Source organism: Oncorhynchus mykiss, chromosome 10, assembly GCF_057628025.1.
Source record: "Oncorhynchus mykiss isolate SJ-2025 chromosome 10, ASM5762802v1, whole genome shotgun sequence".
In the NCBI taxonomy this organism is placed as follows: domain Eukaryota; kingdom Metazoa; phylum Chordata; class Actinopteri; order Salmoniformes; family Salmonidae; genus Oncorhynchus; species Oncorhynchus mykiss.
In genome coordinates this window covers 76321462-76337513 of record NC_143031.1, presented here as the reverse complement: position 1 = coordinate 76337513, position 16052 = coordinate 76321462, and the positions used below count along the sequence as shown (strand labels likewise).

General features: G+C 41.3%; 1 non-coding gene across 1 annotated transcript; it reads right to left on the bottom strand.

Annotated features, from left to right (window-relative positions):
* Positions 1-3569: 3569 nt before the first annotated feature.
* LOC118936446 (uncharacterized) lies at positions 3570-6143 on the bottom strand. The gene is made up of 3 exons (XR_016483949.1): positions 5379-6143; positions 5138-5241; positions 3570-4421 (listed from the first exon to the last, which is right to left on the bottom strand). It is a non-coding gene; the product is annotated as an uncharacterized LOC118936446 (transcript).
* Between the last annotated feature and the right edge of the window lie 9909 nt (positions 6144-16052).

Below are 16052 nucleotides of genomic sequence, written 5' to 3'. Positions count from 1 at the left end.
AAATTAACTAAGATGATGCTGTTTACTATGTTAATTGATCTGGGTCAAAAACAAGACGTCTAAATACATTTTCAAATAGAAGAATTAAACAAATGAAACTTTTTACAATAAAACATGTTCATAAATCTCTCCTATTTGACATAACGTGCGTTCTGAGCCCTCTCCTGTACTCCCTGTTCACCCACGACTGTGTGGCCATGCACGCCTCCAACTCTATCATCAAGTTTGCGGACGACACTACAGTGGTAGGCTTGATTACCAACAACGACGAGACGTCCTACAGTGAGGAGGTGAGGGCCCTCGGAGTGTGGTGTCAGGAAAATAACCTCACGCTCAACGTCAACAAAACAAAGGAGATGATTGTGGACTTCAGGAAACAGCAGAGGGAGCACCCCCCTATCCACATCGATGGGACAGTAGTGGAGAGGGTAGTAAGTTTTAAGTTCCTCTGCGTACACATCACGGACAAACTGAATTGGTCCACCGACACAGACAGCGCCGTGAAGAAGGCGCAGCAGCACCTCTTCAACCTCAGGAGGCTGAAGAAATTCGGCTTGTCACCAAAAGCACTCACAAACTTCTACAGATGCACAATCGAGAGCATCCTGTCGGGCTGTATCACCACCTGGTAGGCAACTGCTCCGCCCATAACCGCAAGGCTCTCCAGAGGGTAAGGAGTGTAAGGAGTTATTCATTAGTGTAAGGAGTTATTCATCAGTGTAAGGAGTTATTCATCAGTGTAAGGAGTTATTCATCAGTGTAAGGAGTTATTCAGAAGTGTGTGACATCAGTGTAAGGAGTTATTCAGTTATTCAGAAATGTGTGACATCAGTGTAAGGAGTTATTCAGAAGTGTGTGACGTCAGTGTGAAGAGTTATTCAGAAGTGTGTGGGGTAAATCTATGTCAGCATCTTTCTCAGAATTTTAGTGTGTGTGTGTGTGTGTGTGTGTATGCTCTCAGTACTGTTCCGCCTTCTGTGTGCGTGTCCAACTGCAGGTCACACTGTTTTATGAAAACATTTTTTAAAACTAAGCATAAGCCTATGGCAATGTTGCTAATAAAAATAATTAAGAATAATTTTACAGAATACAGCATATCTACATACTCTAAATCTAAACAAAATAATTATTTGTATTTTTTTCCTCCCTTCCTCATTCTCCTAAAATTCTTATTTTTTCTCGATGTCTCTCTCTGAAACTAAGGCTCTATCTCAATTAGTCTTTCCTAGATTCCTCTCCTCCTATCTCCTCTCTTCCTATCTCCTCTGCTATATCTTCTACTCCTTCTCCAGCTGATCTGTCTCTTTAATTTGGTTGTTGTAATAGGTCTGTAGCATGTCTCTCCCTTTAGTCAGGGTGTTGTAATTATTGATTTTTTAAATACATTTTTACCCCGTTTTTCTCCCCAATTTCGTGGTATCCAATTGTTTAGTAGCTACTATCTTGTCTCAACGCTACAACTCCCGTACGTGCTCGGGAGAGACGAAGGTTGAAAGTCATGCGTCCTCCGATACACAACCCAACCAAGCCACACTGCTTCTTAACACACCGCCATCCAACCTGGAAGCCAGCCGCACCAATGTGTCGGAGGAAACACCGTGCACCTGGCAACCTTGGTTAGCGGGCACTGCGCCCAGCCCACCACAGGAGTCGCTGGTGCGCGATGAGACAAGGAAATCCCTACCAGCCAACCCCTCCCTAACCCGGACAACGCTAGGCCAATTGTGCGTCGCCCCACGGACGGCCGGTTACGACAGAGACTGGGCGCAAACCCAGAGTCTCTGGTGGCACAGCTGGTGCTGCAGTACAGCGCCCTTAACCACTGCGCCACCCGGGAAACAGCAGAGGGAGCACCCCCCTATCCACATCGATGGGACAGTAGTGGAGAGGGTAGTAAGTTTTAAGTTCCTCTGCGTACACATCACGGACAAACTGAATTGGTCCACCCACACAGACAGCGTCGTGAAGAAGGCGCAGCAGCACCTCTTCAACCTCAGGAGGCTGTAATGCCCAGGGTGTTGTAATTGGTCTGTAGCTGGTCTCTCTCTTTAATCAGGTTGCTGGAACTGGTCTGTAGCGGGTCATTCTCCTCAGTCAGGTTGTTGTTACTAGTCTGTAACTGATCTCTCTCTTTAGTCAGGTTGTTGTAATTGGTCTGTAGCTGTTCTCTCTCCTCAGTCATGTTGTTGTAATTGGTCAGCAGCTGGCCTCTCCTCAGTCATGTTGTTGTAATTGGTCAGCAGCTGGCCTCTCCTCAGTCAGGTTGTTGTAATTGGTCTGTAGCTGTTCTCTCTCCTCAGTCATGTTGTTGTAATTGGTCAGCAGCTGGCCTCTCCTCAGTCAGGTTGTTGTAATTGGTCTGTAGCTGTTCTCTCTCCTCAGTCATGTTGTTGTAATTGGTCAGCAGCTGGCCTCTCCTCAGTCAGATTGTTGTAATTGGTCAGCAGCTGGCCTCTCCTCAGTCAGGTTGTTGTAATTGGTCTGTAGCTGTTCTCTCTCCTCAGTCATGTTGTTGTAATTGGTCAGCAGCTGGCCTCTCCTCAGTCATGTTGTTGTAATTGGTCAGCAGCTGGCCTCTCCTCAGTCAGGTTGTTGTAATTGGTCTGTAGCTGTTCTCTCTCCTCAGTCATGTTGTTGTAATTGGTCAGCAGCTGGCCTCTCCTCAGTCAGGTTGTTGTAATTGGTCAGCAGCTGGCCTCTCCTCAGTCAGGTTGTTGTAATTGGTCAGCAGCTGGCCTCTCCTCAGTCAGGTTGTTGTAATTGGTCAGCAGCTGGCCTCTCCTCAGTCAGGTTGTTGTAATTGGTCAGCAGCTGGCCTCTCCTCAGTCAGGTTGTTGTAATTGGTCAGCAGCTGGCCTCTCCTCAGTCAGGTTGTTGTAATTGGTCAGCAGCTGGCCTCTCCTCAGTCAGGTTGTTGTAATTGGTCTGTAGCTGGTCACCTTCTTTTACTTCTTTTCACCTTTTATCTGATTCCTGAGAAACTTCCTGGTCTACTTGGGGAAGTGACTCCTCATGGTAAAATCTACTGTATGATTACCTTTCTATCTGACTCCTAATGATAATATCTAGTATCTACTAATGGTAATATCTACTGTATGATTACTAGTAGTTAGGTAGTTACTCTGATGTGTGTCTCCACTGGTACCTCTCTGATGTCTGTCTGTCTGTAGTGCACTTCAGTTGATAGAATGTCTTACGTATCCAATCACCTTCAAGCAGGATGTCATATTTTGCGAGTCCTGCTTGTGTTGTTGTTCATAAGGAAGACACGTTATGGCTTGCACTCCGTGACTGGCCATCGATGGCCATATAGGGGCCTTTTGTCATATCAATGCTGTGTGTATGTGTGACATCAGTGTGAGAAAATATTCAGAAGTGTGTGTAAGAAATCTGTCTGCATCTTTATCAGAGGTTTAAAAGGGGAACTTCACAGTGTGCGTTCGTGCATGTGTGCGTGTCTGCCTGCACACAGTGTGTGTCCTCTAAGTCCTGTTCTGTCGTCTGTGTCCAACTGCAGGTCACACTTAAACGATCCAATCACATTCAATCAGGAAGCTGGTAGACGTCAGTGGACATTGTTCATTTATTTATTAATCTGTGCCTTTGTTCTTCTCATTATAAAAGGGATTGATGATAATAATCGATCATGAAAAAAATAGAGAAAAATTATTAATGAACTTAGCGGAAGCATGGCAAATCACATGACATGTTGCTAATAAAAACAATGAATGCAAGCATTTTAGAGTGTAGTGCGTCTACACACTCATCTAAATCTTAACATAAAATCCTCTCCTCCTCACCCCTATTAGAGGAGAAGGTCCCTCCCCGAGGATTGTATTCTCCAATGTGTTTTGAGAAGGAGGCGAGGAGAGAGGATGCGAGGAGTAATCGAGGAAGGATGAATTGAGGAAAAGCCAGTAGGCCAGTCTGTAATACCACTTTTTCAACTCTATGGTGAGTCCATCTCTCACGTTAACCACTAGGTGGAATCATCACGTAACCTTTCAACAGTGTAAACAACCATCAACATGAGAAAGGTAGAGGGAGAGAGAGAGAATTGTGTACAGCCTACATGCAATGCTACATAATGAACCCTACATTTAAACATTGACAGCAGCTATTGGGTGATATATACCTCATTTGTTTTGTATGTGTTCATGCTTGTATGTGTGTGTGTGTGTGTGTGTGTGTGTGTGTGCCTTTCTTTCCAACGTCTAGTTCAGAGTGCCATTCTAACAAAATATAGAATCCGTCTTCAGAGTTCCTTAAACAGCAGAACCTACAAGAGGCCTTTTTCACACATCCAGAACTGTTGATTTAAACACTGATAGTCCGACCCTTCTTGGTATCCTGATGACCAGTAAGGTACCACCACACAGTTCTCCACTCCACCACCATAAGGGCCTCCACTCCTCCAATAGCTGCAGTACAAACAACAGAGTTACACTGATCACTCTCTCAGAACCAAGAGTATGAACAACACAGAGTTAGACTGCTTAAACTGTGGTCAGTGTTATTAGAGAGCAGTAGTCTGTATCACATCCGGCCGAGATTGGGAGTCCCATAGGGCGGCGCATAATTTGCCCAGCGTCGTCCTGGTTTGGCCGGGGTAGGTCATCATTGTAGATAAGAATTTGTTCTTAACTGACTTGCCTGGTAAGTGTTATTATAGAGCAGTAGTCTCTTTCCTTGGAGTGGTCAGTGTTATTATAGAGCAGTAGTCTCTTTCCTTGGGGTGGTCAGTGTTATTATAGAGCAGTAGTCTCTTTCCTTGGGGTGGTCAGTGTTATTATAGAGCAGTAGTCTCTTACCTTGGAGTGGTCAGTGTTATTATAGAGCAGTAGTCTCTTACCTTGGGGTGGTCAGTGTTATTATAGAGCAGTAGTTTCTTACCTTGGGGTGGTCAGTGTTGTTATAGAGCAGTAGTTTCTTACCTTGGGGTGGTCAGTGTTATTATAGAGCAGTAGTCTCTTACCTTGGGGTGGTCAGTGTTATTATAGAGCAGTAGTCTCTTACCTTGGGGTGGTCAGTGTTATTAGAGCAGTAGTCTCTTACCTTGGGGTGGTCAGTGTTATTATAGAGCAGTAGTCTCTTTCCTTGGGGTGGTCAGTGTTATTATAGAGCATTAGACTCTTACCTTGCCGTGGTCAGTGGTGTGCCATGCATCCATTGCCATGTCCTCCCAGTAACGGAGTCAGTCAGACCAATCCAGACAATCTTGTTGAGGCCACAGAGAAACTTCTGTTGTTGAGAAAGATACTGATATTGTCAACTACTATAGACTGCATGTGTTAAGTACTGGAAGATACATTACTGACCAATTACATTTGATGCTCACTCACTCACTCACTCACTCACTCACTCACTCACTCACTCACTCGTTCCTCCTCGCTGTTTATGATCATCAGGTCTGCTCCTCTGTTCCTACAATCCAGTCTGCTCTCTTCCCAGGTTTTCCTCTGAGTCGACAGGAAGTAACAGCTGGATCCCAACAGCCTCCAACCCTTCGGACAACAATTGCAGATTTTCGGACAAATATTTTGCTCTGTTGAAGAAATTGACATAATATGTGAAATATTTAACACGTGTTTATTGTACTGAATATTTTCATTCACATTGTCATTTAACTATTGGTGAATCCATGATTGGTGTGCACAGCACACAGTGTTGTTCCACCCTGGTCTCAGCAACAAATGTAACATGGTAAACGTTAGTATGATATGTAAAATCTCACATAGTCTGTATTAATTTGTCGATTTTGTATGATATGTTATGAATTTCACTTTGTTGTGGCTAATGTTAGCTATGTGGGTCGGTTGCTAACATTATCTAGGCTAGGTTTTAGGGATTAAGTTTAGGGTTAGGGGTTACGTTAAGGTTATGGGAATGGTTAGCTCACATGTTAAGTTTATAGTTACAAAGTAGATAAAAAGTAGTAAGTAGTTGCAAAGTTGCTAATAAGTTAAAAATACTGATGTCGTCCATGATGTGATTCGAACACACAATCTTTGAGTTGATAGACAGTTCCATCATATGGCCACCCATCTTCCCTTGTCACGTTCTGACCTTTATTTCCTTTGTTTAGTCATTATTTAGTATGGTCAGGGCGTGAGTTGGGGTGGGCAGTCTATGTTTGTTTTTTCTATGATTTCGGGATTTCTATGTTTCGGCCTAGTATGGTTCTCAATCAGAGGCAGGTGTCATTAGTTGTCTCTGATTGAGAATCATACTTAGGTAGCCTGGGTTTCACTGTTTGTTTGTGGGTGTTTGTTTCCATGTCTGTGTTTTTCACCACACGGTACTGTTTTGGTTTTCGTTCGTTTCAAGTTTATTGTTCTTTGTATCAGTTGTGTTCATGTTGAGTATTTCTTATTAAAAGAACCATGGACACTTACCACGCCGCATATTGGTCCTCCGATCCTTCTCGCCTCTCCTCTTCAGAGGAAGAGGAGGAAAACCTTTACATCCCTTCTTTTTTTTGCCTTAAGTAACCTTCTCTCTTTTGTAACTATACCAAACGTAACATATCACAGTAATTTGAGTGCCACAGATTTACTTTTACTATGTTACGTCTAGTCTTTGAGGTCAGACTGTAAATTCACCCTTCAGGAGAATGAAGGGTAGAGAAGAGGGATGCAGCCCTAGTGTCTGACTTGACTACTTACCACTCACAGAGAGCCTCTTCTCCAGCGCCACCTTCTCATTGGTCAGAACACTGACCCTGTCTCTCAACATGTCCCTGTCTTTAGTCAGGGCATTATTACGCTCCTGTAACTGTATTTTGTCATCTGTTTTCTCTGACTGGTCTCTCTCACTCTGTAACTGGTCTCTCTCACTCTGTAACTGGTCTCTCTCCTTTAGTAACTGGTCTCTCTCACTCTGTAACTGGTCTCTCTCCTTAAGTAACTGGTCTCTCTCCTTTAGTAACTGGTCTCTCTCACTCTGTAACTGGTCTCTCTCCTTTAGTAACTGGTCTCTCTCACTCTGTAACTGGTCTCTCTCCTTTAGTAACTGGTCTCTCTCACTCTGTAACTGGTCTCTCTCACTCTGTAACTGGTCTCTCTCACTCTGTAACTGGCCTCTCATCCTCTTTAGCTGGTTCATGTTCTTCCGGCACTGGTCTCTCTCCTTCTGCAGCTGGTCTCTTTCTGTACACAGGTCAATGACACGACTACTGGTATCTGACTGGTCTCTGTCTTGCGGCAGGCTGGTGGTGTTGTAACAGGTCTCTAACTGGTTTCTCTCTTCGTTAGAGCCAGCTGAAAAACAAAGAAGTTCCTGCATGTGATGCGTCCCAAATGACACCCTATTCCTTCTGTAGTGCAATACCGAGGACCAAAGCCCTATGTACCCTGGTCAAAAGTAGTGCCTTTTAAAGAGGATAGGGTGCTATTTGGAACACAGTCCTGGTTGTGGTGTTTACATTGTTCACCATTTTCAGTGACGTACACAAGGCCAAGTGTACCAGTTACAGTACATACTACTTTTTTCATGGACCATGTCAACAACAACATTATGTAACATCAAGTCTGAATTATGATCCTTGCACTGTAAGTACAGAACTATGGTGTGATAATAAAATACATATCTGTCCTATGGGCCCTGGTCAAAAGTAATGCACTACACATGGAATAGTGTCCCAAATGGGAATAGTGTCCCAAATGAGATAGAGTCCCAAATGGCACCCTATACCCTATATAGTGCATTACGTTTGACCAGAGCGCTAATAGGGTGTCATTTGGGACACAGCCTCACTCACAGAAAGCCAGCCTCAGGGAGATGTTGAGAGTGACTTGTAGAACACACAGCACTCCTAAACACCCAGCAGCCAGCCTGTAGAGTCTTAGTCTTCCATCTGCAGAGAAACACAGGCAGACACGCACACACACACACACACACACACACACACACACACACACACACACACACACACACACGCCGACAGACACACACACACACACACACACACACACACACACGCCGACAGACACACACACACACACACACACACACACACGCCGACAGACACACACACACACACACACACACACACACACACGCCGACAGACACACACACACACACACACACACACGCCGACAGACACACACACACACACACACACACACACACACACACACACACACACACACGCCGACACACACACACACACACACACACACACACACACACACACACACACACACACACACACACACACACACCATCATCACTAATGATTCAAATTAAAAGAGAACACACATCCCTAACCAAACATTTCCAATGTGTCATTGGTTTTCCCCCAATTTGAGGGTTGGCAGCAACAGTTTACTCAACCTTGCGGTCATCTCCAATCTGATAAACAGGAAGCAAATGTATGAAGAAATGACCAAAGTAATACAATATAGTCATAGCATGATTTAAAGGGTCAATTTGCAAGTTCTGTATTTACAATTTTTGACACATTTAAATTCATAATATTTACTGAATTGATTCTTTAAAAATGTAACTTAGAAATACCTCATGATCTTAGTTTAACTGTCTAGCCCCATCAGAACCCAAATATAAACCTGTTTTAACATGTAATTATAAACTATGGAAATGTAAACAAACACTGCACAGCCTCAAATGGTTCAAACTATCATTTTGATCATGGATGGTCACTCCTTGCAGACACGCATTGGACCAATAACTAAAAGGCTGCAAGTTCAAATCCCTGAGCTGACAAGGTACAAATCTGTTGTTCTGTCCCTGAACAGGCAGTTCCTAAGCCATCATTGAAAATTAGAGTTTGTTCTAACCTTGCCTTGCCTAGGTAAATAAAGGTGAAATACTGTAGCTCTCTCTTTGATTTTGAGAGTGATTATATTTCTCCAGCTCTGGGTTTCCAATGTGTTGTTGTTTAAAAAGGTTATTTTCAATTAATCATATTTAAATAGTTCCTAATACTTTCAATAGCTGAAGAAAAAAATACATTGAATTGATACATTTTAGTGTACGTGACCCCAGCAGGTTTTGAACACCCTGCTCCGTACCAACTGAACCACCCAGAAGACAGAACAATAAATATGTAGATGTGTTTTTCTAGTCTGTGGTATTAGTGTGTGTTTGTGTGCATGCGTGAACGCATTCAGTTTGTACGTGCAGACCTGCCTGCGTGCCTCAGCTACTGTGTGAGACACTAAGATACTTAGAATACTTAGTTCTTACCTGAGAGATGGGTCTCAGTCTTCACACTCCTCGTCAATCTGTTCCGGTTTTCTTCAGTAACTTTGTTGAATTCAATCACCTGTTTGTTGACGTACTCGGCCATCTTAACTAACCGTACCGAATATCAATGATTACACCAATCAATCAATGAATGAACTAATTCAGTCTGTCTGACCTCTTATTGTAATATCTATGATTCAAACTTACTTTTACTTACAGTATTGACTTACTGTATGATTACCTTTCTACCTGACTCCTAATGGTAATATCTACTGTATGATTACCTTTCTAACTGACTGAGCAGTAGTTGGTCTCATGTGTCTAAATCCTGTACTTTTCTGTTTTCTGGGAAATCACTCTGTCTGTGGCCCACAGCTGATGACAGGATGTTTCAAGGCTCTATCCACCAATAAGAAGGAGACTATTGGGATGTGAAACAAATGGCACCATATTCTCTTTATCTGCACTACATAGGGAGTAGGATGCCATTTGGGATTCGGCCCTGTGGACCAGACAGTTGTGTGTAACTTCCTCTTCATTCCTTGTTCATTCTGTTCTGTGCTTTATTTCTAACTCTCATTCATGTTTTTTTGGCCTAATAATATAAGTGATTTGTCATCCCAAACACAAGTTATTATTGGTCAACAGTAGGTCTAGTAAATGAATGAATTAACTAAGATGATGCTGTTTACTATGTTTATTGATTTGGGTCGAAAACAAGACATCTAAATACATTTTCCAATAGAATAATTCAACAAAATAAACTTTTTACAATAAACAAATCTTCCCTCTCTCCTATTTATCATCATGTCAATTATCAATCTATTACACACTGCTTCACCATACCATAGTGATTCATTAGTCCTTTAACAACTAGATGTTAGTCCATACCATAGTGATTCATTAGTCCTTTATCAACTAGATGTTACTCCATACCATAGTGATTCATTAGTTCTTTAACAACTAGATGTTACTCCATACCATAGTGATTCATTAGTCCTTTATCAACTAGATGTTACTCCATACCATAGTGATTCATTAGTCCTTTATCAACTAGATGTTAGTCCATACCATAGTGATTCATTAGTCCTTTAACAACTAGATGTTACTCCATACCATAGTGATTCATTAGTCCTTTAACAACTAGATGTCCTTAATGTTAAATTACAACATACTCTATTACAGTAACTGGTCTGTAGCTGGTCTCTCTCCTCAGTCACCACCTGACTTCCCACACTTTAGCTTCAAATGAAAACATTTTTGTTTCCCGCCGTGCATATGATTTAAACATATGATTCAGGTAATAATTGAAGTAATCATATGTTTTAGTGGATAAAAAAATGTGACCCTCTGAAGTCACATATAGATCATATAGTATTACTGAGACTTTGACACCCCAACCTTCAAACTGAGGTCACGTTATGGCTTGTATTCTGTGGCCATCCACCTATTTCATCACATACATCACCAATGGCCTGATGACATATAGGGGCCTTTTGTCTTTCTATACTGTCTGTGTGTGACGTCAGTGGGAAGAGTTATTCAGAAGTGTGTGACATCAGTGTAAGGAGTTATTCAGAAGTGTGTGGGGGAAATCTACGTCGGCATCTTTCTCTGAATTTTCAAAGGGAAGTGTGTATGTGTGTGTGTGTGTGTGTGTGTGTGTGTGTGTGTGTGTGCTCTCAGTACTGTTCTGCCATCTGTGTGTGTCCAACTGCAGGTCACACTGTTTTTTGAAAACATTTATTTTTAACTAAGCATAAGCTGATGGCAATGTTGCGGATAAAAATAATGAAGAAGCATTTTACAGAGTACAGTATGTCTACATACTCTCCTCTAAATCTAAACAGAACAATTATTTGGCTTTTTTCCCTCCCTTCCTCATTCTCTTAATGTTCTTCTTCCTCCTCTATGTCTCTCTCTGACACTAAGGCTCTATCTCAATTAGTCTTTCCTAGATTCCTCTCCTCTTATCTCCTCTACTATCTCCTCTCCCCCTATCTCCTCTGCTATCTCTTCTACTCCTTCTCCAGCTGATCTCTCTCTTTAGTCAGGTTGTTGTAATTGTTACGTAGCTGGTCTCTCTCCTTAGTCAGGTTGTTGTAATTGGTCTGTAGCTGGTCTCTCTCCTTAGTCAGATTGTTGTAATTGGTCTGTAGCTGGTCACCTTCTTCTACTTCTTTTCACCTTTTTATGATTCCTGAATAACTTCCTGGTCTACTGGTGGAAGTTTGTCATGGAAATTCAGTACTTAGAGACACTTGGTAATTTATTCAAACAATCATCTTTATTTAATATTGATTAATTATTGCAATAATGAAACCGTCAGCCCAACAGTCTTGACTGACTTTCAGAATGAGAGCTTATCCGTCTATAATACCACTGACCACTCCAAGGTAAGAGACTACTGCTCTATAATACCACTGACCACCCCAAGATAAGTGTTACTGGAATTAAATTCCTACATGTTTTAATACCCAATTCAATTAAACACTCAGTCCACTTCTAAGAATTTGTAAGACTCTTATTTGCATAAAATGGACAGAGACCAGTCTCAAAATCAATCAGCAGCGTTTATTCGAGAGTACTGAACATGATACAGTTTACCACAGGTAATAAACTGAAAATGACGTCATTCGTTTTCGAACTGTCCCGTCTCTTCTCCCACCTTGGTACAAAGGCAGTATCTCAAGCCTTCCCACATCGTCTCCCTACCAATTTAATATAATTTATGACGAGCCAAGGGCTTCCTGTGTAGATAAGCATTCTATCCAGTCTGACGATAAGTTCATTCATTTCTACCAAGGAAAAGACAGTCATTGTTCTAATTCTTGATTCTATTTACACATATTATATTCAGTACTAGGATTGAAAGAAAATTCATACATCTATACAGTAACATAATAGTATTCTGATTAGTCAGCCCTGATTGAAATGTATACATAATTAGTCATTATTGATAAAAAATCCCTTAAAAACCAGTTGAGTCTATGGGGGCGCTATTTCATTATTGGATAAAAAAAAGTGCCCATTTTAAGCGCAATATTTTGTCACGAAAAGATGCTCGACTATGCATATAATTGACAGCTTTGGAAAGAAAACAGTCTAACGTTTCCAAAACTGCAAAGATATTATCTGTGAGTGCCACAGAACTCATGCTACAGGCGAAACCAAGATGAAACTTCAAACAGGAAATTAGCAGAATTTCTGAAGCTCTGTTTTCCAATGTCTCCTTATATGGCTGTGAATGCACCAGGAACGAGCCTGCGCTTTCTGTCGTTTCTTCAAGATGTCTGCAGCATTGTGACGTATTTGTAGGCATATCATTGGAAGATTGGCCATAAGAGACTACATTTTCCAGGGGTCCGCCCGGTGTCCTTTGTCTAAATTGGTGCGTAATCTTCAGTTGCGGGCATTTTCTCCAGGGATTCAGGACAGAAAGCACACTTACAAGAACGATATATCATCGAAGAGATATGTGAAAAACACCTTGAGGATTGGTTCTAAACAACGTTTGCCATGTTTCAGTCAATATTATGGAGTTAATTTGGAAAAAAGTTTGGCGTTTTGATGACTGGATTTTCGTTTTTTTTTGGTAGCCAAACGTGACGCACCAAACGGAGCGATTTCTCCTAAACAAATAATCTTTCAGGAAAAACTGAACATTTGCTATCTAACAGAGTCTCCTCATTGAAAACATCTGAAGTTCTTCAAAGGTAAATGATTTTATTTGAATGCTTTTCTGGTTTTTGTGAAAATGTTGCCTGCTGAATGCTAACGCTAATGCTAACGCTAAATGCTACGCTAGCTAGCTACTGTTACACAAATGATTGTTTTCCTATGGTTGAGAAGCATATTTTGAAAATCTGAGATGACAGTGTTGTTAACAAAAGGCTAAGCTTGAGAGCTAGCATATTTTTTTCATTTAATTTGCGATTTTCATGAATAGTTAACGTTGCGTTATGGTAATGAGCTTGAGGCTGTATTCACGATCCCGGATCCGGGATGGCTAAGTGCTAGAGGTTAACAATAAGAGACTACTGCTCTGTAATAACACGGACCACCCCAAGGTAAGATACTACTGCTCTAATAACACTGACCACCCCAAGGTAAGAGACTACTGCTCTAATAACACTCACCTCAGTGTAAGGAGTAGGACGGATTCTCTGGGTTGTTCATAATCCTATGACTACGAGATTTTACCATCCAGGTGTGATAGAGACAAATGGAGGACAGAGGAGCCTCTTAAAGAAGAAGTTACAGGTCTGTGAGAGCCAGAAATCTTGCTTGTTTGTAGGTGACCAAATACATATTTCCCACCATAATTTGCAAATAAATTCATTAAAAATCCATTAAAAAATTGATTTTTTTTCTCATTTTGTCTGTCATAGTTGAAGTGTACCTATGATGAAAATTACAGGCCTCTCTCATCTTTTTAAGTGGGAGAACTTACACAATTGGTGGCTGACTAAATACTTTTTTGCCCCACTGTACTTACACTGATACTCAAATACACACATACATGTACACATAACCCTAAAACTAACCCTAGCTCCTAACCCTAACCCTATACTAATTCTAACCTTAACCCTAAACCCCCTAGAAATAGTATTTAACACATCCACACACACTTCCACATTCTTCACACTCGCTGTGCTACTCGCTGTGCTACTCTGTGTGCTACTCGCTGTGCTACTCGCTGTGCTACTCTGTGTGCTACTCGCTGTGCTACTCTGTGTGCTACTCGCTGTGCTACTCACTGTGCTACACTGTGCTACTGTTTATTTTCTGTCCTAATTGCCTAGTCAATTTTTTTTGTTACTATTTTTATTTTTTCTTTAGCAAATGTTTTACTGATTGATTTCTTACTGTTTAACTCTGCATTGTTGGGGAAGGACCCATAACCAAACATGTCATGGTAAAGTCTACACCTGTTCTATTTCGCTCATGTGACAAATCAAAATGTTTATTCATTATTTTCTCTGTCTTGTTTACCCTGTAGTTACTGGCACAAACTGCAGCTTGAGAATGATGGTGACACCCCAGCAAATCGGAAGGAGGACTGTGTTGAGCTGAACACAGAAACATGGCGCCCTGGAAAGGCATGGAATGACCTGTCATGTTCAGACAATCATTACTGGATTTGTGAGAAAGTGGTTTAACAACACCATGACAACAGAGGAGGCTGGTGGGAGGACTGAAAGGAATTTTATAATATCTGTACATTACAATTCTACCGGTGACTGCAAAAGTACAATGATTAATGTTTTTCTTGAGCTTGAGATTAAGAATCAGTGATAGACCTTGCAAGTGCATGAAAAGGTCACCTGTACAAAGTCATATGTTTGTGTGTTGAAACTATACTTTGGGTAACAGATAGATAAAGGGAACCAAGTGTTCCTGTTGTTGCTATGTTCCAGTCTTACTTCTGCTTGCACATGACAGCAAAAATGGGAAGAGTGATTGGGAAACTAACTGCCAATAACACAATAAGCTGAACTCTGCCTAGCAGAGACATCTTTGTATTACCAACTATTAATTATGAGCTTATATGGTATTAAAGTTAAGGGACATCACCCCGGGTGGGGTGATCCTCAGTAGGGGATAAAAAGGGAAAACACCATCTTTTGTGATGAGTGTGTTACATGCAAATTACTGTAAGTGTATACTCCGGCTTGCAATCTGGCTTGGAATCCTTATTAAACAAACTAACCTCTGATCAAGGATGTTTCCTGTGGTCACTTGTGTGCACATAGGGCAGAATTTCCTTTACAATTCTTGGCGACGAGGATGGGGTAGATAATGGCGGGCTTCAACTGATTCCAGAGTGAAGACAGGTCAACCATACACGATAGTCAACAGTGACCAAGGGAATTCTCACTCCACATAGAGGTTGGAGCAGATGAAACCCGCCTGAAATCACTGGAGCAGGGGAGACTGTCTACTCTATCCTAAACAAATTTAGATAAGACCTGGATTTTTTGATCATGGGTTAACAAGCTTAGTTTTAAGAAAATGAGCGCTAAGTATTAAGAAAATAGTGAGCTCAGTGAATGAGAGATAGGACCCTTTTTTCAAGAGGACTCTACCCCTTTCTAAAAAAGGGGCGTGAGTCCTCTGATAGAAGGCTGAATGAGAGATAGGGGTAGAGTCCTATTGAAAGAAGGGCCTTTTTTTCTCTATTATTGGGATTGGAAGGGTATATACTGGAAAAGTGAGAGAAGTGCATCTGGGAGAAGATATACAGTGGGGTAAAAAAGTATTTAGTCAGCCACCAATTGTGCAAGTTCTCCCACTTAAAAAGATGAGAGAGGCCTGTAATTTTCATCATAGGTACACTTCAACTATGACAGACAAAATGAGAAGAAAAAAATCCAGAAAATCACATTGTAGGATTTTTTATGAATTTATTTGCAAATTATGGAGGAAAATAAGTACAAATATATTTTTTTGTTTACAGACAGATAATTCCACTTATAATTCACTGTATCACAATTCCAGTGGGTCAGAAGTTTACATACACTAAGTTGACTGTGCCTTTAAACAGCTTGGAAAACTCCAGAAAATGATGTCATGGCTTTAGGCGCTTCTATTAGGCTAATTGACATAATTTAAGTCAATTGGAGGTGTACCTGTGGATATATTTCCAGGTCTACCTTTAAACTCAGTGTCTCTTGGAGTGACATCATGGCAAAAAAAAAATGAAAATTGTAAACCTCCACAAGTCTGTTTCATCCTTGGGAGCAATTTACAAACACCTGAAGGTACCACGTTCATCTGTACAAACAATAGTACGCAAGTATAAACACCATGGGACCACGCAGTCATCATACCGCTCAGGAAG